Here is a 23,227-nt window from a genome sequence, read left to right as displayed (position 1 = left end):
GAAATTAAGTCATCTTTACCAGTAAATGTCCATTAAACAATGCTAAAATAATGCTGAATTAGAGTGAAACTCTTTTAGAGGTACATCTCACATCCATATGAATACTAAATGAATTTTTTATTCATTCAATTCTATTGTATTAGTGTTATTGCAATGAATACTAAATGAATTTCTAATGATTGGATACTTAAAATAAAGTGTTACCCCTTTACAATAGTCATCAAACTTTAAGGACAATTTGAGATAAAAAAGATGATGTACTGGTGGGGAAAAAAAGGTTCAACTGTATAGTTCAGACTATTGAAAGGTATAACTTATCTGATGATACTAATATTCAGATGCAGTCATATTAGAATTAATACTACAGGAGTGGACCCTTATACAGAGGATTTGTTGCAGAAATAAAATCTATCAGTAACAGTTTCATTGTTCCATCATTATGAACTCATTTGGTATTCACTGTAATAGCACTGATCATAATGAATTTGTTTGATATTCATGTGGCTCTCACATGCATTAACATAGGCTTTCTGTTGTAATTCAACATCCAACAAGCATTAGTTAAAGCAGACTTTGGTTTAGGCATTGACTAGTATTCTGCCACTGAAGTTTCCTTTCAGTTTATAAGCAGTTAAGGGATGCTTTTCTCTGTCTAATTCCTGGCTCTTTCTTTTCTCAGATACATTATTTTAAGCAGGAAAGCCTCCTAAAAGACCCCACACTGCCTTTTCATATGATCATAGGTGTGTGCCATCTTATATCTCAGGCGACAAGCCAGAAAGCCAGAATTTTATCACCCAGGCACATTACCTCATTATCCCCTTGGCAATAGTGGCTTTGGCACAGCCTGGAGCTGGCAGGGTACCAACGGAGCAAGAAATCCCGACTCCTGGTGCTAAATGGATTTTGTTGCTTTAGGTTTGGAAATGCCAGGACTTCACAAGCATTGAATAATATCTATTTGGCAAAATGAACTCCTGCCCTTGCACTATCTTTCTCAAAGGAAATAACTCCATGGCAAAAAGCTGGGTAAATCTTTGGAAAGTTTTCATAAAGGAGGGAACTCGGCCAGGTTTTCAGCAGTTTTGACTCACTTGAAATGTTTTGGGCATTCCTCAGTCGAAGCTTGACTAACACTGGCTCTGGTGCGATTCAGCCTCAGTCGGGGTGTTAGACTCCGTTACCCCATTGTCTCTCTCTCTATTATATCTTCAAGAGATTATAGATGAGCAATAGATGAACTATAATAACTATTAACAAGAATTATAGCAATTTTTATGCATAAGTATTCAAAACACAAGGGGCCACACACTCAGGTAATACACATGAATTCAGTTCATGTAATCAATTTGATTGTAGTAATTGGTAACATGAAATTAAAGAGTCGGGCAATCTGCTGATGCTGTCAGCACTGCTGCTGTAACCCAAAGTCTTTTCAAAATCCTGTCCCTGTTTCATTCTGGTGTCTCATGAAGGAGGTTTTTCTTTGGCTTTCCTGATTGCTATATACAAAGAATTTCTTCCTCTCCTACAACCCCCCTTTCTCCCTCCCTTCTCCCCATGACTAGGAGGCCGCAGCGCACAGGGCGTCTTTTCCTCTCCTTGGGGCCTGGAGGTGTGAGGAGAAGGCGAAGGCTTCAGCAGAGACCTACTGGCTCCCAGAAACCTGGCATGAGAGCTACAAACCCTTCTCAGAAATACCCTGTCCCCGGTTTGGAAGGCTGATCACAGGACTTGGGGAAGGCAGCTCCCCACCTGCTCTCTCAAAGCTGAATTGGGTCTGCAACAGGCTCCTCACCCTGGCCTCCTTCACAGCATAGACATCAGCAGAACATACTCTTGTTCAGCCCCATGTAGAGGCTATTTGGGGTGGCTGTACCAGATGCCCAAAGCAGGCAGGCTCATTAGAACTTAAATTAGGAAAATACGTGCATTAAACAGTGAGGGATGGGTTTGGATGCTTGGTGCCAGGCAGCAGGACACATGCCTCTCTTACTGGGAGCAGCTGTGTGAAGCTGAACCCAGGAGGAGAGCAGGACTGGTCACGGGGAGAGAGGAGGAGCTGCCTGACAACAGCCAGCTGGGAAAGGCCAGAAAATCAGGATGACTTGCCCCAGGTTGGTTATTGGAGACAGACTCTGCTTGCTGCTCCTCTCCCCTGCAGTGCCCATGATGAAGGGCTGCTCTGTCCTTTGCAAAAATGAGGCTAGCAATGGCTGTGAGGGGCCTCCTTCCTTACAATTCAGCTTCCCTTTTGACTTGCTAGGAGGGTGAAATTCGTCAGGCCTCTTGGAAGCCCTGATAGATTTAAATACTGTTTAATTAATTTGATTTATGATATAACTGCACCACTGTGTTTGAGGGTTTAAGAGAATTCCACCTCCAGCATTTCTTTCTAAAAAGGATATCAGGTAAAAGTTTGCCAGGGAGGCAGCACTGCTCTGGTGGGAGGAAGAGGTGTGTCTGCAAGAGAAACACCAACCTAAGGTGCAGAGTCATCTACCTGCAGACTCTTCTGATGTGTGAGCAAAGCTATTTAAGCGCCCAGTTACCAAACTTTTATCTACTAATGTTGTTCTAGGTAGACAGACTTGAAGTTCAGCAGCACTAGTTGACGTATCTAGTTTTTGTGTTGCTTTTTTTTTTTTTAACCAATGTTGTGTTTATGACACAGAATTATCTCACAGGGCATGGAAAAAAAAATTATGTTCTTTCTTTTTACTTGCCTAACCGAAAATTTATCTGTCCTTTCTAAGCTGAGATTAAATGTTTCTTTTCATAAATGTAGACTTAAATGTGTTTTCCATTTTTTTGGTATAAATTATGTTTATGATTAGCTGATACACAAGTGAATATCTTATGGTGTAGAAGCAAAGAGAAAGGATTTAAGTAACTGACTATTTTACACCATATTTTGTGACCAAGCACAAAGTTTGGCTGTGTTCAACAGCAAAAATGGTGGGCAGCGCTACCTAGCCACTGCAGGATACCTGTGATAATGTACTTGCATCACTTCACAGTTAAACTAAAGCAAACGTATGTCACTGCTGTGTGTGCTGTAACACCTAGGCACAATAGAATGAATTCATGGACTGTGCACCCATAAATCTTCATTTCCTAGTTTTGTGGGTTTGTCAGGCCTTTAAAGTTATTTAACACGCTTTTTGCGGTGATAGATAGGTACTGAGAGTGTTATAAATACTAACTTGTGTCTGAAAGTTAGGCTGTGAAGCTATCACCCAGGCTTATGGTGTCTGTGATTTTATATCCAGCTAACAAGTCACTTTCATGGGTCGGGACATCATCTGGAGTCTATGAATGTGTAAGAACCAACAGTTACTGTATATATGTTAGGTGCTGTTTGATTCATATATACAACATTTCTTTTAGAAAAAAGCACGGTAAGAATGTTCCTCGCTTTAGTTTAAAAAATAAAGACCATAGACCCTACTGGTGTCTGGCCTATCAGGAATTCATAATGAAAACAAATGTTCATTTTTTCTTTAAAAGTATCTCAAGCTAAATGATACTGACGCTTTCAATTTTTAACATCATAATCAATAAAGGCCGCTTATGCACACTTTGCAAAACCATCAGTTTAGAAGTTTGAAAAAAAAATCTGCATATGGCTGCAGCTTGCTGACTGCAAAGCTCTAGCACTAAATCTTCTGAGTTAAAGTTTTACTGGTGTGTTATGAGTAAAAATGCCTTGTCAGCCATCTGCCAGTTTTTCTCCTAACATCCATATTTTCAACCCTTGCTAAACATTGGGAGCATTTGGCCACAAGAGGCCAGCTCTACAATTAAACAGCCGAGCTCTGCAGCAGAAGCAAGGGCATGTCAAAATAGAACTGTCTGTTATTAATTTTAAAAGTCCATAAAGGAAAGCTATGACCCTGTCAGGGTGATGGACTGGCAGTTAAATGTATTATAAACTGTTAACTCTCTGAGACACAAAAGAAAAGGAAAAGAAAAACAATGCAGCAGTGTCAAAAGCTTCAATAAATGCTAATCATGGCAGATTAATCAGCCTCTAATTCCACTGATCCAAAAAGGTTAGAGAGTCAATTGTGTAAAATTAGCTCTTTCTCATATGTCCCTTTGCATTTGGAGAATCTGTCTGTTCATTTGCATCTTTTGCCAATGTTTACGAAGAATTCAGTTCATTAGTTCTTAAACATAAAATCAGACACTGGAAGGGGGATTCATTGCCTTTTCCTGCTTAAAGTAGTACTTAAAGCAAATAGCATTGCTACAGTGTACATTTATAGATTCTATCAAGCAGCATTAATTGCTGTATGTCTCATATCCAGAAACCTTCTTTTCATAGGAAAGTTTTCATGTGAAGCGTTCTACTTAGTGTTGTAAGGAGCACTTTTTGATGGGTTAAGATAAAACGTTTAATTGCAAGATAGAAATGAGACAAATGGCAAATAGGAGCTGCTAGACCTTAGTAGAGTACATGCTACAAAGAGATCCCAGAAGTATGTGCACTAGCTGCTTTGGGAAATAGCTGGCTTAACCTGCATTTGAAAATCCTGCAACTTGCCAGGGAGAATGGCAGTTCAAATGAATGACTATGCAGAACACAAGAAAGCCCAAGGAAGGATCACTTAATGACAAATAAAGCAGCAGATGAGAAGACATATTAGCTAGAGCTGTCTGAAGTGTTTGTAACTGAACTTGAGACCAGACAGGACTCACCTGCTTTCCTTACGAAGCCAGTGTTCAACTGGGATTCATTCATCATCTGACAATGTTTGACTGCTGGACTGGGTTTTGAGGTCTTACATTGCTATAACTCAAGTTACTCGGGGTGTGCCTCAGAACTAAGAAGTGCAAAAATGGAGACCCTAATTTCAGAACATACCTGCAAGCTGTACTGATCGTGTTTTCCCCTTTTAAGAAAATGTGCATGGTCAGTTGAGGGAAACCTTGAAAGAATGCACATGCTCTCCAAATGCTTAGTTTGCCTTGACTGCCTCCAGTGAGATGAAATTTGTGACTGATTTCTCATTCCTGTTGAGAAAAAAATAAATAAAAAATGATGTTTGTTCCCCACACCAAACCGATCACTGAGTTTAACACTGTGCAGAAACCTAGGAATTTCCCACCCATTTGCTCCCTGGAAGCATGGCCACATCTCTCTGCCAGAGTCCTACCTGAAAGCCATTTTCCCAGGTACAGAGGGGAGGGTGGAGGAGCTTTGCTCATCTCCCAGCTGCCCTCCTTTTTGTGCTGGCCTCCCTCTGCAGGTGCTTCCTTCACAAGGAGTGCCCAGGGAAGGTCTGCATTGAGCCCACGCAAAGGAGAGAAGCAGCAGCCTATCACCTTTCCATGGGAACTGCTCCCTGACAGTGAAATCCCACAGAAACTGAGGATCAACACCACTCTCTCTCTAGTAACTGCAAGGCATTGCCTTTGGCTTGGCCCTCTCTGACATAAATGCACACCAATGTACCTATATATTATTGAAAGGTTTCAAAGCAAAACAATCCCTCAGCAGATGCACTGGGGAAGAGGACGAGAGAACAAGCAGGAGCCAGATGTTTGACCTGTTCCTTCATGAACTGCTGAAGGGAGCTCAGCTGCACAGGATGAGTCTCTGCAGATACTGGAGCTCCACAAAGTGCTGGGGGGTACTACTGCCCGATGCTGTCACAGAACATCAAACATCTCTCTCACTTTGAATGGCACTGCTCTCTGGGGACACAAAAAGAAACCCTTCCAGATTTTCAGGGCTCAGCCCATTCTCTAGGTTGTGGCAAGTCTTGGGGCATTTATACTGTGGAGATACAGAGCGATGTACCTGTGTGAAGCATCACACCACCACGTGGGACTACTTCCACTAATCACCCTAGTTTGCTTAAGGATAACTTGGGTGTCCATATACCATGTTTCAGTGCACCACGTAAGCTTGCTTTTTGGTCACAGATTCTTTATGGGGCTTCATGTATTTGCTCCCTATTGGTTCTGAGTTGAAATCCCACATTTTCTCAAGAAATACTTTTGATTTGAGGTAAATTTTATTTCTAGACACACTAAATCAAAAAAAAAAAATTAAAGTTAGTGAGGAAGACCATTCTGGGAAGAGAAAATATAGTTAGATATGCCCCCTAAATAGAGGAAGGAAGAACAGCACTGTGGGACTCCAATTTTAAAAGATGACCCATGAGGAATCTAGCTTAAAATATGAAAATATAATATGAAGAGTAAAACATAATAATGATATGGTAAAATAGAAAAACACAGATTATTTTAAAGGAGATGTAAAGTATACATGGCACAGTGCAATGGATGGACTGTCAGCAGTATTTCTTTGTGTGTGTATCTTTTGTATTGCAGTGAAGTGTGCAACAGCAAGATTTGAATATTCTGAATCTGCCATCTCCCTCTTCTGTCAATCAGATCCCTCCAATTTTGAACATGCCAGGATGAACTATGTTGACTTCTTCGGCACAAGAAAGTGAATCCAGTGAAATTCATATATTCGATGGTTTCATGAAAATGAGAAAAGTCTGTCTATTTGCTAGAACAGCTTTGGGCTAGTTTTGAACGGCTGCATTTCATCTCTGCATTTTCCCTCCCCACGACTGTTATGATGTGAAAAGTGCCCAAGGCCAGGGGCTTGTAGGCCCAAGTCCACTGAAATTAATTGTAATTGGAAAAAAAAAGGCCTTTTGCCTAAGCCAGTCATACTATACTTTCCAACCTGACCACCTTTTTCCATTGATGGATATAGTATACTCTACCAAATCATTTCTTTTTTGCAAGTGAAGCTAATTTAATGCCACCCAAAAATATATCAGACAGCTTCTGGCACCTATTCCTGTCTCGGAGGTGCTCCAAATGCTCAGGTATACATACAGCTCTGCAGCATACAACTGCTCCTGCTTCTGCAAAGTTTTTGCTCTAGTAATAGCAATGGACATGTTTAAATGCTTCTATTTTGTATGGAATAGAGTGGATATTTTTCTACCGTAGGTATGCTGCCTCCTCCACCACCTCCAATGAAGTGTGACTCTGTGCAGGTTGCAGAGGGCAGAAGACTTCTGCACTTAGAGCCATTTCGCCTGGCATTCTGCCATTTGGAGTTGTCCTGAGACCAACCAAAGTGGAGTTACCACTACACAATTACACAGCCTCAATTTAAATCTAAGCTTCCCAAAAGTTTTCTAATGTTTGGGTTAACAAGAGTGACATTTGTCCTGTTAAGAACCAGAAAAGCTCAGCTCCTCTTTCCGAAAGGACTCATGTTAAATTCAAATTTGTTAAGAAGGGCCCCCAGCTAAATACCAACTGACAATACTTCATCCTTCCCAATGCTGTTAAGTAGATTATCCTGGTAACAGTAAGGCTTTGATTTGATGATGAGTCTAGTGTTAGAAGATACTTTTTTTACTGGTGTAGTGGAGGATGGCAATAAGAGATGAAATTTCCAGTTTCTGTCACTAATTTTTTTGTTGTTTTGTTTTGTTTTGTTTTTGTCTGTAAAGATGATTTTTAAAGTTTTAAGACATATTAAAAATGCATATTGAGGTGGGGTCATGTCCAGTCAGTATCTGAACAGAGTATCTTCAAAACCTCTTGGGTGGTGCAGGAAGTGGGCAGTGATTCGAGGCATCTGTTTCTTTTATGGGCCAATATGACCAAGCATGGTATGAAGGGAAGAACTTTAATGCTAACGGAGAAAGCTTTCAGATAAGATGTAAACCAGAGTTGGTGGATGTTTTCTCTGCGCCTCAGCCTTCTGGCCACTTTCCAGCTCCTCTCTGCCTACCTACACTTTCAACTGCCTGGGATAAACTTAATTTCCTGCCGCAAACTGTAAATAGCATTCTTGCTCACTACTGAAAGAGCAGCTGCATGTTAGTGGTGGTGAAGAGAGCTTCTACCTCTCAAAGATTGTTATTAGACTTAGTTAATTAAAATCTATAAACACTTTAAACCGAAGAACATCTCTTAAGAGACAGAGGTGCTGGGAAGAGGATGAAGTGAACAGTCTGAGTGACAGCCACTGGAAACCTTTTGTTAACGAGACATGGGTTTTGTTCTCCTTCACCATGTGCCTTGAGTACATCGTACAAAGTGGCTACAAATTGTTATAGAAATGGTAGCATTCATGCCTAGTTTGCACTGGCCAACGTGATGGCTTAAGGTCAGGCTAGCTAGGATCAGCCCTCTGTAACAGGCAGTGGCTGTCAGACTGCCCTTTCCAACAGGCAGTCCAGCAGGACTGCAACCATCTTCTCCCTCACCAGAATTCACCCAGGCACGATGGCCCTTCTTCTCCCTCTCTCCTATTCTACTCGCTCATGTAGGAAATGTAAGTGAGCACCGCTCATTGCCTGACACCCCTTCACTCTCCACTCAGTAGCAAAATACTAAGGATTAGCCCTTGCAGCTTTTCACAGAAAAAGGGTCCATAGGAATAGAAATAATGATAATAGTAATGGTTATTACTTCTCTTTGCAGATTTTTAGTAATATATTCCTCTCATATTCAAACAGCTGGAGTCAGTCCCTTCAGCATTGTTTGGCATCTGAGTTTTGGTGCCCTACCTATTAAACTAGAGAGAATCTGGAGCCACAAACTCAGAGTTAAAGCATGTTGAAACCTGCAAGAGGGCCAAATCTAAATCTGTATGCAGATGCTGTTTTGGACCCTATTTCTAAACCAAACCTTGCCTGCAGCCTTAGAAGATCTCAGACTCTATTTCAAATTTGGCCCATCCTAGTTTAAATTAGAGGCTTAATCTCAGATTTCCCACGTTTCTCTCTCCTTATCAAGTGCAAAATACTGTAAGAAGAGAAGAAAAACTGCCAGAAACCTTTCTCTTTCCACATATCAGGAACAGCAAATCATAAACAGGTTCTTTGAATGCTTAAGTAGATGATTATATATTTCACTGTCGACCAAAACCACAAGATGAAATAAATATTACGGTGAAAATACTGCCTGTAATCAGAGGACTTGGTTGTTACATTTGGTGAGACATAATTCAACTTTTGCTTGGTGTTAGTGAATTACTTCACTTTGCCATTCAAATTAGTGTGTTTCCCTTAGAAATCCACACAGACTACCCTTAATATTAAATCCCAGGTGAAGAAGGCTATCTTTTCTGGATGTCATAAGCTTCCAGTAATATATAGAATGTCCTCTGAGCTCCATTGGTTTCCCTTTCCCAAATCTGAAAAATTCTCAGAAAAAATATACCTAATTGATTACATCCCAGTGAATCTATGTTGACTTACACTAGCAAAAGATCTGGTTCATCTGTTTTGTTTCATGACCTTCCCATCTTTGTGAAAGTAATTCCCTTTGTCTGGGTTATTTGTCCCCTAGCCAGAAGGTGCTGCCTTATAAAGAGGGTGGTGGTTTTACATCAAACTCAGTGCTGGATGATTTCTTTCTTTGTCTGCAGCCATAACATCCTCTTGTTCACAAAGAAATAATAATAAGAAAGAAAGAAAGAAAGAAAGAAAAAAACACAAAGGGCATGGATTATGCGATGCATTTCCTGTAACATTTAATAATCACAGTAAAACACTGACATATATTGCTATCTACTTACAAATCTCTGTTTTCTGTAGAAATTACAGCCTACTGTTTAAGTCACCTGAATAACCTGCTTTATGCATCTAAACAACATAATAAAATAACTCATCCTGACAAGATAAATATCCTCTAGTGAACTTAAGGTCCAGATTCTGCTCCAAGTTTCCCTAACATCAGTCTTGAATAATGCACCCTTATTTACAAACAGCATAAAATGAGGTACAAACCATTCTCCTAAACTGACTAAACCTAGCTGTTCACAAATGCCCTCACAATGAGCCACACTTCCCAGGTTTTGTCTCAGGGGCCGTCTCCCCATGTTCACTGCCAGCGGGATGACTTGCCTTTCCAAAGCACAACACACCATCATCCCCTCCCATCTAAAGCCAGAAAAATCACTGCAGCAATCACAGCAATTGTTTTCCTGGAAAAAGAGCATTTGGGAAGTATTTAATGTATTTTTAACTGTCTTCCAGTGCAGTTTAGCAGCTGGAAGTCGGGTACAGAGCCAGAGCAAAGGGTTTATCCTGTTACTGCACTTCATGTCTTTTCCTACTGACTTAGTGTAGGAAATGGCACTCGCATGAATGCCAAGTTATTCTCTTACAAACAGAAGGCACAGGACAGTGTCCAGCACAACAGGCTCTGATCCTTGTCTTTATTCTTGACCCATGGTTTAAACAGGACTAATTGCATGTTCCATGCTTTAAGAACCACAGACAAGTGGAAGCTGACAAGTACACGACAAGCCTGTTTTGGGTAGGCACTGGTTAAGTCCCTGTTCCTGTCAGCTGGGGAGGATGTTTGAATTACCTGATTGGAAAATAAAGGCATCCAAAAAAAAATATGTTACATTTCCTTTCCTCTGTTTCTTTTAGAAACAAAACAAAACAAGGAAACCTGAACATTTGACAATCTACAGATTTCTTTTTATAAAACAAATAATAAAAAATGAAGCTTTTTAGCTTTGTGAAGATGATTACCAAGAAACTCCAAGAATGCTGAGCAGTTATGTATTTGTTGGAAACCTGCATTCCTATTATAAAGCTCTTACCTCAGAAGCCTTTAAATTAAAATTATTTTTGAAGCCCAGCCTAAAAACATCAAAACCACATCAGAGTTCAAGTGCACGGTATGATTCCCTTTGGGAAAAGGGATTCATTTATAGATGCTGGGTGATTTTTGTGACAGTAGGAAAGACATTTATTTTCATAGAAGAAGAGAGGTCCAATTCTAAAGTACGGCCTATTTGTACCTGGCTGTGGCTTACTCATTGAAAAAAGTATTGATCTTCACTGAGATTAAGTCAAACATTATTTTTGTTTTCACGACTTCGTGTATTCTCAGCAATCTCGGCTCTGTTCTGAATTGTTCAGTGCCGTGTCCTGGCGGTGGGCTCGCTGGGGTGGGGACCCCTTGTCCTCCGTGCACTGTGCCCCGCACCACGGCAGCGTGGCTGCAGTGGGAAGGATTTTACAGTCTCCCATGCGACCGAGCTTGATCAAAGCTTCCTCTTGATTTCAGTATGGGAGCCTGAACAATGAATCTGAACCAGTGCAAGAGAAAGTGGAACAGTTTTAAGACTGCACTTCAGTTTCCCTTTCACATATCGCAATTAACAAATAATGGCAAGCTGCCCATTTGGAAAGGTGGCACATTAATATATTTTGAATATCTAAGAGCCTTGTTGCTATTGATATTATTATCATTAAATTTTCTCTTATGATTTTTGTTAACTCAGTGACCATTTCCAAAGATCACTTTGATCCCTTTAATAGCTATTAAAAAAAAAAAATCTAACTAATATTTAGCAGCTCCCCAGTTTCTCCCAAATATGCATATGAAACTACAGAGTGTTTCTAAATATCCTGAGAATTCTCTAAATAGGTTTTGTAAAATTCCCGTAACCTTTCACTAACCACCCAGCCCTTATTATCTAAAGAGGCTTCCAGGGAGGTGTTTGTAGGTAATTACCCAAGAATTAATCATAGGATTAACATAAAAGGCAAAATACAATAAATAATCAAGTTCTTACATACACAAGTCTCTGTGAGGTATGTTACCAATATTCATAGAGGGGCCACTCTCAGAAACGCAATTTCATCTACCCAATTAGCAGGTTTTGCTGCATTATAAATCTGTCACTGCTTTCTTTGCACCAAACAGCTGCTTATGCAGAGAACTGTGTGAAACTCTATTAAAAAACACAGGCCTGTGTGAAGGGGGCTTAAAATAAATTCCCAATAAAGCTGCATTAGATCTACTTCATTGGGAAGGCTGTGGCCGAGAAGCGGTTAAAATTATTAGGAAGGGAATTCCATCATGCTATTAATGTCCTGCAATTCAGCTGTGACTGTGTTCTGTTCACTTGGTTTTCCTCTTCAAGTGCTGTTCTGTTTTTAAAGCTGCTTTGAAGGAATGCTCTCCAGTGGACTGCCGCCTGTCACTGCTCCCTGTCATGTGTCTGATAATTAAAATCTGACTGATTTACTGACTGGCATCAACCATCACAGCTCAAGAGTTAGAAGATGTTCATCCTTCCCAAGGCTAAATTTACTTGGTGAAAAGGGGCCGCTTGCTTCCAGCCTGAGCTGTCATTCAGCTGCCGTGGAAACCATAAAGATAGCTAACAGAGCCCCAGCCAGCAGTCTTTAGTTTATTTTATTCTAATATTTATTGCCACCCAGAAAATGAACATAATACAGACAAGTTAGTGGGAGCACTGCACTAGTGATTTGTGAGGCTGGTGTGGAGTGAGAGCAAAACAGTCCTGCAGTATTAAAATAAAATAGAACAGCGGTGTTTCCCAAAAGTATGGCTGGGCTGTAGCTGTGTTTATTTTAACCCTAATGGGGCACAATTTATTATTACATTTTAAGTAGATGCACTCTTGAAGAAGGGTGGGTTTTTTTTCCCCCCTTTTTTCCTAAGTGCCCACTGCTCAGGAAGTGGGAAAAAAAAGGAAGGAAAGGAAAGGACTATCGTGTCATCCTGTGTGAGTGATCTAACAGTATTAATGGAGCCTCTAAGATCTATTGAAAGCAGCAGCTTCAATAGCTCAGGGTCATGATATCAGTACTTCTGATGGAACAAGCTATTTACAAAAGATTTAAACTCTGGGGAAGATGCCTCCTCCAGGCTCTTTGGCTTATTCTCCTTACCCTTTAGGGTCACATCCTGCTCATTTGGCTCCTTCTAGCTTCTGTTATCTCAGGTTGGGTGTGACAGTTGCCAGCAATCTTTAGCTCTGACCCTCCACTACACAGCATCACCCCAACTCAGAGCACAGCAGAGCAGCACTGTTTCCCAGTTCCCAACCTAGATTTTTTTCAGGGCACAATTCTCATTTTTTTTCCTGTTCCCTCAGCTACAGTATTTGTCATTTTCTTCACATAAATAAAGCAAACCTTAAATATATACTGTCTGGTAAGAAACTCAAATACCTTTCTAGCATGAACAAGATTAATCACAGATAATATTTACAGTACTAAACAAAACAATTATAACATCATATATACTCAGTTGAACAAACACGCTGACAGTTCGTTTTGAAAACATACAGTAAAAATCAGATGAAAATCCATATCAGAGTAAAGGAACTTATCTTCAATTTGTATTCCTCCTAAGCCATTTCTAAGAACAAAATTCAGAGGCAGACATCTACTGAAGCCACCAAGGCCTGCTTTACCAGTGTCTTTCTGCTGTAGGGATACAGCTGGAGGGACGAGCAGTGCACCAGCAGCAAAGGCAAGTACAATTACAAGGAGACACCAAGGGAAAGTCAGGTTTGCTCACTTAGCTCTACAGCCTTTCATTGTGTTTTTTTGTTGTTGTTGTTGTTTTTGTTTTGTTTATTTCCTGCAATTATCATAAGTACATGAGGAGACAAGTCTTGAGCATGCAATGGCATGACCCCTGTTTTTGGAAACGTGGACCTTGGTGTGGCTTTTAGAGGACCCATAGCATGCCTAGGAGAAAGAGTAAATAGGAGTCTTGTCTACTAAAGAGTTAACATGCTAAGGGCTCAGCCCTGCAAATCATTCCTTCCACGAGTCTTAGACGTGCAAAAAGTCCTACTGACCATATATTTAAGACTCTTGCAAATAAGTGTTTGCAGGGTCAGGCTGGCAAAACTAGGCCCCAAAACAGGTCCATAAGCTCCTTCAGATAATCTGTATAAAACAATACTCTTAATTGTATGGTATCCCTTTCAGATGTACTAGATAAAGGAAACTATTACTGAAGAAGTTAACAGTGGAATCTTTTCTGTGAGACCACACAGGATGATTTTTGTGCATAATCAAAGACAGTCCTTTGTTGGGGTGCAGCTGGGGAAGGAGAATGTGTAAGTGTCCAGTACCTGCCTCTGCAGCACAGCCACAGCACAAACACAAATTTATAATAACCAACTGAGCACTGAAATATCCCTGGCTACCAAACAGGGTGTTGTCTGATCAACCACAGATCTGATGTGCTGTAACAGACTGTAAAGGAAATTCAAAATTATCCATAACCAACAACTTCATCATTCACTCTCAAAAATATTTCATCTTCCCTTGTCTCCTTGCCTTCAAGAATTTCTATCAACTTGATATTTCTTAATCAGAACTTATTTTTTACAGGTCATCAATTTGATTTCTCAGTGTCTTAGTGCTTGGTAGTCTCATTTGGAACAGCAATCAGCTGTGCCCATCGATCTTTAGCACCTTGTATTCAATTTTCATGTAGCAGTTTACAGCATAAAGAAAAAAAAAAGAAAAAGAAAAAAAAGAACAACTTTCTGGCAAATGAAAGTTTAGCAGCAAGTATTGTGAATCCTTTTTTTTTTTTAATAATGTGTTATGAAAGAAAGAGATGTATTTTAAAAAGAAACTCAACAAGCCACAAAAATAACAAAACTGTAGGAACAATTTTAACAGTAAAACTGTCTGCCATTGGAGCACCCTCAGGACCAAATTTTTTCCTGGTTAGTTCAGACATCACTGCAGACTGAACACAAGCTGTGGTTAGATCACTCTTATTTTAGCAAGTATAACTATAAGTGATGGTATTTGCAAGTAAACATCTGTACCTGTTCCAGCTACAGTCCTTATGACCTGCTGCGGTAGTGAGTTTCAGAGACTGGGGACGCGCTGGGTGAAGAAAGATATCCTTTCATTTGTTCTAAATGTACCTGCTATTAATTTTAGTCAACGACAAGTTGTTGCTATATTAGGACTTAACATGAAAAGGAAGAACTGGTCGGTTTTCACTACATACTCACAACATTATATACCTCAGTCAAGTTTCTTTGCATTTTTCTTCTTTCCAAATGCTCTTTCTCCTGAAATCACTAATACAGAAGGACAAAAATTGGTTTCTAGTATGACTGATGCTGAGCAAAACTTTCAGCTCTATACTAGACAAAGATCACCTGGTTTTGATATAATGCCTCTTTCCCTCTTTCTCTTGCTCCCTCACCCCCCTTTCTCTGGGGATGCACAAAGCATTTCAACCAGCCCAGATCCCTCACCCATTGTTCCTGAAACACCACCTCTGTGCTCAAGTGATTCCAGGAGCTGCTGCTCTCTACCTTTTCACCTCTAAGTATCCTCTGAAAAGGCTTTTTCACTCTCCCTTCCAAAATGTTTGGCAAGTCAGATGACCCCATTCGAATCTTCAATGTCACTTTGATAGCAGGGGATGACAGAGTTTTTCAGCAAACACAAAATGTGATGCTCTTCCAGTCAATAGCATCCTTCAAGGGAGCTCTTTGCTCCTGAGCTTATTAGCAAACAGGACAAGAAAAGTGTTTTCACCTCTGCTTTGATCTAAGGGCCAGCTAAGCTTCAGTATAAACAAAGTTGGGAAATTACTTGGACTTTATGGGTGGAGAGCAAGAAGACATTGCCCTGGCAAACTAGGGCATCCCTTTGCTCCTGGCCCAACCTCCAGCAGTCACCAGCACAGTCACTGTCCCTGGAAAGTTCCCTCTGGCATCAGGGACTGGAGATGCATAGGGCCTAGATACAGATACCGGGATGTGCTGATGGTCAGAGCTCATGAAGACCAGAGCAAGCAAATCCCCTCACTTCATTAAGAAGCCAAATATTTGAGGTTTTTCAAAATCATTTTGAAATCTCTAAGATTTTTCACAAGCTTTGAAATCAGGGTGAGCGAGCTTTAGAAGATGGTGAGTGTGGCACAGCAATTTCCTTCACTCCCTGAAACCACAGGAATGCGAAGAGGAAAATCTTGCTCGGTGCCATGTCACTGATAGCCCACAGCATGCTCTTCTCCTGACTGCTGCCATCCAGCCTCGCTCCACACACCTGTGGTCACAACAATGCATTCCTGAGATTGTGAGTATACTGAGGGGTAGGACGCTTCATACTGTGTCTTAATCTCTCTCCTTTACTGTCACATAAAATTAATTTAATTAGAAACTGTGATAAAGCATTACTTTCAAATATTTCAAAAGATTTCAAAATATTCAAATATTTCAAAAGATTTCAAAATAAATAAAAGTCAGTATCAGAAGGAAAGATTTTCAAAGTTATTTAAATGCCTGATTTGAGCAAAGCGCCTAAAGTTTTCAAATGTGACCCATAATGCATTTCACCCCAAAGAATATAAGCAGGGTATTGAAGACTATTCATATATAGTAAATATTCATCATCCAAATGCACCCACTTCTGCAGTGAAATATAGCAGATACTTAACAGCACCCGGCAATTCGATATGCACTGAAGGTGGGGTGTGGAGAAAAAATAGAACAGTATCCAGATGAAATTGCAGATGTCAGGAATGGAATTCACCAACTGGGAGGAGACGAGCAAAAAGGGAGATTACTATTTTTATGTAAAATAAATCAGCCTGCTAATCGGGCTGGGATTTTGCTGCTGGGAGTTGAGGAGGGCAAGAGGAGAACCGTAATTTTTAGAGCTGCTACTTTAGACTACAGCCCCTCTTGCTTCAACACTCCTTTTATGTGGCATCAGAGAGGGAGCATCTTGAAGTGCTGTAATGTCATGGCTCAAACAGGCATATTTTAAAGTAACAGGAAGTAAATTAAGCCAATTAAACCATCTTAATGCTTTGACTTTTTTAGAGTGCTTGCTTACCGAGCAGATTTTTCTCAGCTTTCACAGTGATGATCATTACCTACATTTTAGGAGGTAACTATTTCCCAGACTTGTAGGCTCACACTTCAAAGTTTGGGCAACCCCTTTGTTTTCTAGCACTGAGTTTACATGTATAACACGGGGCTCAACAGTTTTCACACCCTGCTTGGGACCCTCTGCATTAGCGGAAAGCAGGGCAATGCAAAAAGCTGTTAAAATCCCTGCCAGGCTCCCCTGCTGGGATCTGTGGCCCAACAAAGAGAACCACCCAGAGCCCCTGCAGCTGCCAGGGTGCCTGCACTGCCTTGGGCCAGGACGTGGTACCCAGCACTCCAGTGCCCTGCAACAGCTCAGTGACATGCTGGGTGCTCCCTGTCAAAGCTTTCCAGCTCTCCCAGCAGCCCTGTGTGTGACATAGGTGTGAAAGCCCCAGGAGCCCCTTATCCCCAGCATGGGGCCACCCTAGTCTGGCTGTTTGCAAACTTCCCCCCCTTCCAGATTTGAACCCACTGGCCAATTTGCACCCAGAAGACCAAAATTACGCCTATGATCTGACATTCCTACCTATTTATTTTAAAATACAAGTCCACCTGTGGTGGAGATACCAGTCTGAAGCAAAGACTCATTAGGTACCAACTATATTGGGAAGCAGTCCCAGAATGAGGTGGAAGCAGAACTGAAAGATTTGAACTTTCATCTTTCCCTGGGGAGGGATCAGCTTGTCCCCTCACATCACACCAGATAGGGTAAACCCAGGTAAAACAAACAAACAGAAAACTCCAGGTCTTTAGAAGTTTTCATCATGGTTAAAAGATGCCTCAAGTCTGGTAAAGAGTCTTATTGCTTTTAACCTTATTTTTCTTTTTCATTCTCCCACCTTCTCTCAACACTTGTTGAGCTCTCGCATGTGAGCCTTTAGTGCCAGCTTGAAGCTGAGCATCACACCCATCAAGATCTTCACTAAAAGCCATTGTAGGTCACCACACAACTCATTAAATAAAGGGACATACTCTGCATGCCAATTAAGAGATTAAATTATGGAACAAAGCAGAGGGAGAAGTAAAATTTAAGGTCCCCTTGCATTTTCAGGCAAGTAATCTGTCAAGTGGAGGAGCTATTCCACTAACTGAAGCTTGTGAAGAGCCTGACATAGCCATAACCATGAATATCTCAAATCATTATGTCATATGAGGTTACTGTGAAGTTGAAATTGTACTGGCAGTGGAGTCCTCTACTGTCATTATTCAAATAGAAAGATGAGGAAAGAAAGAGAGGCATAGAAGCTGATCAGCACAAGTTTAAATGTGTGATCAGCACAAGTTTAATTGTGAATAGCAAATGGTATGGCATAACATACGTATCATGAGTATCGATAAAACATACATCCCAGAGCATTATGGGGCTATTCATGCATACATTATATTTCATATTGACAATCTCAAAAAAAAAAAGAAGAAAAAAAAAGGATTTTAAAATGGCATAGTGGGAAATTCAGAGGAAGACTTGCACAAAATTATTATTCAAATAGGATTTAAGTACACTGCTGAATTCACCTGTTCATCTAGGCTTCGCTTTTTGACTATCAAGTCCCTTGGATGCCTAAAAGCTCTATGTGTGTGTTTGTGTGTGTGTACACTGAAGATGGTCTAACTATAGAGAAAAGTACACAAGTTTATATATGTGTGCGTGTATACATATACATAATACAGGGGCTACAGTACCACATTCGTGTTTCCATCCACTGTTGAGTGAAATCACTGTTCCACAGGGGACTACCTTAAACCCAGTTTTCCAAAACCTTTGGCTACTGCAGAGATGAGTGCTGACATTCAAACTGCGCACACCCTACAAGCCAGGCAGGCAAAAGCCAGTGCCTCTCTAAAATTTATAAAGCCAAATTCACCCATTGCTAAGCCCGCGCTCGCAGCTGAGACTCACAGTATGTTCGCTTGTACAGTGAATGCACTGTAATAAATCCTGCTGCAATTCTAGCTTACTGCTGAACACGACTGTTTGCGTCTGTCCATGGAAATCATTCCTAGCTCCCCACAGCAATGAACCTGGAGGTTGCATGCACCAGGCTCCGAGTCCAGAGCAAGAGACCCTCGTGCACCGGGCTTTGCGTTGGTTGGCATTACAGCCCCTGCATCTCTTTCAGATCTAGCTCTTAGCAACCCTGATAGAGCTTTCTTCATGTAAATGGTGCTCTTCTCATGTGATTCCAATTGTTGGATGGGAGATTATAAATAAGTACAAATCTTAAATTAGTCATCACATTCATAAGACTAAAAGAGGTCTCACACAAAGATTATCTTCCAGGACTACAGGCACCAAAGGGAAGCCCGTTACATGTCCATGTTGAGTCCGTGGACTCATGTCATGTCCAAGTCCATGGACTCATGTAACACGTCCATTACAAGTCCATGTTGAAGATTTCTATAACTTCACCTCCCTCAGATCTGTTCTTAACATTATCCACACAACTCTGAGCTGGCCAGATGTTTTGAGACAGTAAGTTTTGGAGCTAATTATAAGTCTGAACTGCGGTTAATCTGCACAAGAATTGGATTGGTAGCCAGAGAGTTATCACAGTTCTGCACAAATTGTGATTTATCCCGTAGTACCAGAGTTACTATGTGGCTGTCACATGTCATTGTATGAGGTGACATGTCACATCATTGTCATGGTGACATGTCACCACGTTACCATACAGCTATCACGGACATAGAGTTAAAAGCCCTCACTACAACTGTTTCCATTTAGGTATTTAGTTTCTTAAGGATTACTGACTGTGATGTAGAAATTCCTATCAATCATAATGTCAGCTCTACAGAAATTAAGCTACTTTTAGATGAGGATTTTGAAACAAATTTAATAACACAGAATAGTGCCTATTTCTCAAAAAGTGGGTTACATCCATCAGGGAAATGACACAAAAGACAAGGTGGAGACAAGGGAGGGTTCCTTCTATTGTTTTCCAGAGATCTCACAAGAAAAAAAGACAAATTTAGATGTGAATAAAAACAATTCTTAAAATGTAAAATTAGTACTGCAACTGCAGAAATGTGTTCCTGAGTTTTGCAGGGAGCCTCAAAAAGAGGTATAGTCCCACTCAGCTACATCAGCATGCATGGACCAAAATACCGAAAACTTCTATAGCTAATGCATTGTAAGCATACATGGCTAATCCACCATCTCTAGGAGTTACCACAAAGTGGCTGGTAAACTCAAACACTTGGTTGTTTCAGGCCTACTGGTAATCTTGCCTGAATGTTTCATGCAAAACCTGCCTGAGATTTGTCTCCACAAAGATTTCATAGACAGATAGCTTCATAGCTGTGTATTGTCTTGCTGTTAAAATAAAAATAAAATAAAATAAAATAAAATAAAATAAAATAAAATAAAATAAAATAAAATAAAATAAAATAAAATAAAATAAAAACTAATTTAAAAAAAAAAACTTTTTGCAAGTTTTTGCAAAGACAAGGAAGAGGACATTTTTCGTAATGGAGAAATTATGAAGAAATAAGGAAATTGAACCTGTGGAGAAATTGAAGCAAGAGAGGAGAACATGTATATGCTCACATGTATATACATATATGCCTCTGTGTGTGTGCTTATATGTATGCATATATTTCCATATTTGACAACATAAATAGTTATGATTATCTGGTAGTTTTCCTGCTCCTGAGGAGGGACTTGGCTAAGGAAGCACAGGCTAAGCAGGAGGCAAAGAGGAGGTATCTTGTTCTCCTGGAACTGAGAACACTCATGTGGAATTCTCCCTCTCAAAGGAGAAAGAAGAAGCGCTGTTTTTATTCAAAATAAATCAGCTTGCTAATCAAAGTGGGATTTTGCTTCTGGGGATTGGGAAAGAAAAGGAAAAAAAGAGAATATTGAGAGCTGTCATTTTAATGAACAGCCTTTGGTGGGATCACACAAGGTAAAAGTCAGCATAAAATTTAGCCCAGATGTTCAGCTGGAACAGGAAGTTTTGTCTTAATGTCATGTTTTTCACATTTGCATTCTGAAATCGAAGCATAATTCATATAAAAAGATTGTATAAATGTTTACAGTTCTTTAATAGAATTGTAAACAACCTAAGAAAGCTAAATTCACCTTAGGATCTCCTAACATTGCTCCCAAACCTGAGCTCATCCTTTGTAAATTGTGCCTGTCAGACTGTATACAACTCCACACTACACTGCAGTATTTTACCTCCACGCACAGATGAAGTCTGAAATTTCTTGTACACAAAAATGAGCATTTTGGCATGAACAATGTGATCAAGACAGTTTCCATCCTCATCACTGAATCTTGATGGTTTTCTTGAACTTAGATATAACAGTTCCCCACACACAGGATATTGTGTGTGATACAAGCAGTTTTAACTTGAAAGCTCACTCCCACCAAATGTCTGCATTTTTGTGTGAGCCAAGAAAGACCTAAACTCAACTATAACATATTTCCGAGAAAAAGTCTTTGCTGTTATTCTCTCAGGCACAATTTGTTTCTTAACCAATGATGCTATTTAATCAAAACTCACACTAGTCTTCCTAAAAGCATTTAAAAAAACAAAACAAGAAAGAAGCATTTCTGTTCCATAGTTTAGTTCTTAATCATCTAATCAAACTTGATAAATTTTCCACTCTCTCTCTCCGAAAATGAATTCTTGGCAGCCTTCAGTGGAATAATAATAAAAAAAAAAAAGTTCACGTAGAAGTTCAAAGCAGCAATTTATGTTTCTGATAATTCTAAATTAATTCCTAATCTATGAAGCATAAAGAAACTATGCTTGAGATGCAGCCCACATCCAACCATATGGCTTAAGGAGACAGTCTCTGTGATGTGTGGCTGCAGATCTTTCTGTCCCTGGCATACACACCTGAAGTTCATGCCCCCTAATGTAATTGGACAGTTTTGTTTGTGAAAATGGCCTGTTCTGCCAAATGCTGAAGTCCTTGCTTTGACAGATATATCACTTTTCCAATGTGAGTGTATTTTGAAGAGAGCTGACACATGATCAAGTTCTCCTTAATATCCTTCAACAAACCTGACAGTTGTCCAGCAGGGTCTTGTGCAGCATCCAACTGTCAGCTTCTGCAAAGGCATTGTGGGAGAGCTGACTGAGGAAAACAGCAGCAAAGAGGAAAGAAGTGATTTATGCCTCTCTGTGTACTCAGCTTCGTAACAAAAACAAGTACCTCAGCTCATATGTATTTTAGCGGGCCTACATGGACAGGCTCCCTAGGTTCTGGTAGCACAGGAGAACAATCTATTTATATTTAATTTTTTTATTTCTACTTCAGGGATTTATTGTATGGATCATTATAAAGCACCCCAAATCTCACACGCCCAGGTTTGAATATTTATTTGAAAACAAAATGTTAGAGTAATGAAGACTAAATGTCCTCGTTAAAATCCTTTCCAGATTTGAGCTGCCTTATAAATACCACTAACTGCATGTGTTTTTAACTCTTTGGGGTGCCTCGGTTTCATACAGTTTTTAGAAGGGTCTTTCATTTACATGACAACAGTTCTCACGTACACAGAAAAATGCAGATGGTTAGTATTTTGCTGCTTACCCATGCCACAGCTGAGAAAGTCTGTTTTACAGTAGGAATCTGACAGCGTAAGCTTAGAATATCTGGCCTCTCTTTTTAGGCCAGACTTTACCCTTTTCACCTTAAAATTCCCACTTCTGCGGGAAGGTAGAGTCTGAGTGCAGTCACTTTGTGCTACTTACTGCAACAAGAAGGAATTGAACTGGACCTAGACAATAGTGGAAACCCCATCATCCCCACCATGAAAACAGCCTTTGTACCCTCAGACTGCAGCTATTCTCTTTGTCTGAAATCTCCCTCAGCCCCTCTTCTGGTATGGGTTGCTGAAACACTGAAACATTTCTTAATGCTCCAGTCCCTGCAGTGAACCTCTTTGGTCTGCAGCCTCATGCCAAAATGGTCCACCCTGACCATGGTGGGGCTCTCTGTGAGCCCATCTACACGTCTTAGTTGTAGGCACACGAGTCTGCAGCCAGCTCTGTGGCTGCACACATGGAGAGCCCAGAGCAAGCAACCACAACCTGAAGCGGCTGGAAACTGGAGTAAGCAGCGATGTTGCAAATCAAACTCACCCTAATGCTTGGCCATGTATTGACGAAAATCACGCATGTGAGCAGTGCTGAAGTTGTGTGAGCCCTGAGCTTCTACACAGAATTGAAAGAAAAATCCTTTTAGAGAGAAAGACAAGTGTTATTGAAGCAGTTGTAGAGGAGTTGGTCTGAACTGGAGTACTGGTGAATGACCGTGTTATCTCTGTTATTCCAATGCCCCTTTAAATATAGTGCGGAGGTGACTGCCTACTTAGCCTACGGTGAAGGCCACGCTTGTCTGTGGTGAAGTCTCGTAATCTTAGTTTATTGCATCGCATGTATTGTATTTGCTCAAGCTGTTGCCTGAGGGGGTGCTTGTGGGAAATGTATAGCTTTCTTCTCCCCCCCTTCTCTCGCAGACTATTTAGGCTGACATTTATCAATAAATTGCACATATTGTTATACATTTTCC

The 23,227-nt window shown here is 40.4% G+C and overlaps 1 long non-coding RNA gene across 1 annotated transcript in view; it reads right to left on the bottom strand.

The window, feature by feature from the left end:
• Positions 1-23,227, bottom strand: part of LOC310879959 — a 75,621-nt gene that overhangs the window by 2,615 nt on the left and 49,779 nt on the right. Inside the window, exon 4 of the long non-coding RNA XR_014571281.1 lies at positions 4,871-5,019. This is a non-coding gene — a long non-coding RNA (uncharacterized lncRNA). The remainder of the gene's footprint in view (positions 1-4,870; positions 5,020-23,227) is intronic.

This window comes from Anser anser (assembly GCF_964211835.1).
Source record: "Anser anser genome assembly, chromosome: 11".
Taxonomy (NCBI): domain Eukaryota; kingdom Metazoa; phylum Chordata; class Aves; order Anseriformes; family Anatidae; genus Anser; species Anser anser.
Note: the sequence above shows the minus strand (reverse complement) of the source record. Positions and strands in the feature narration are given on the sequence as shown.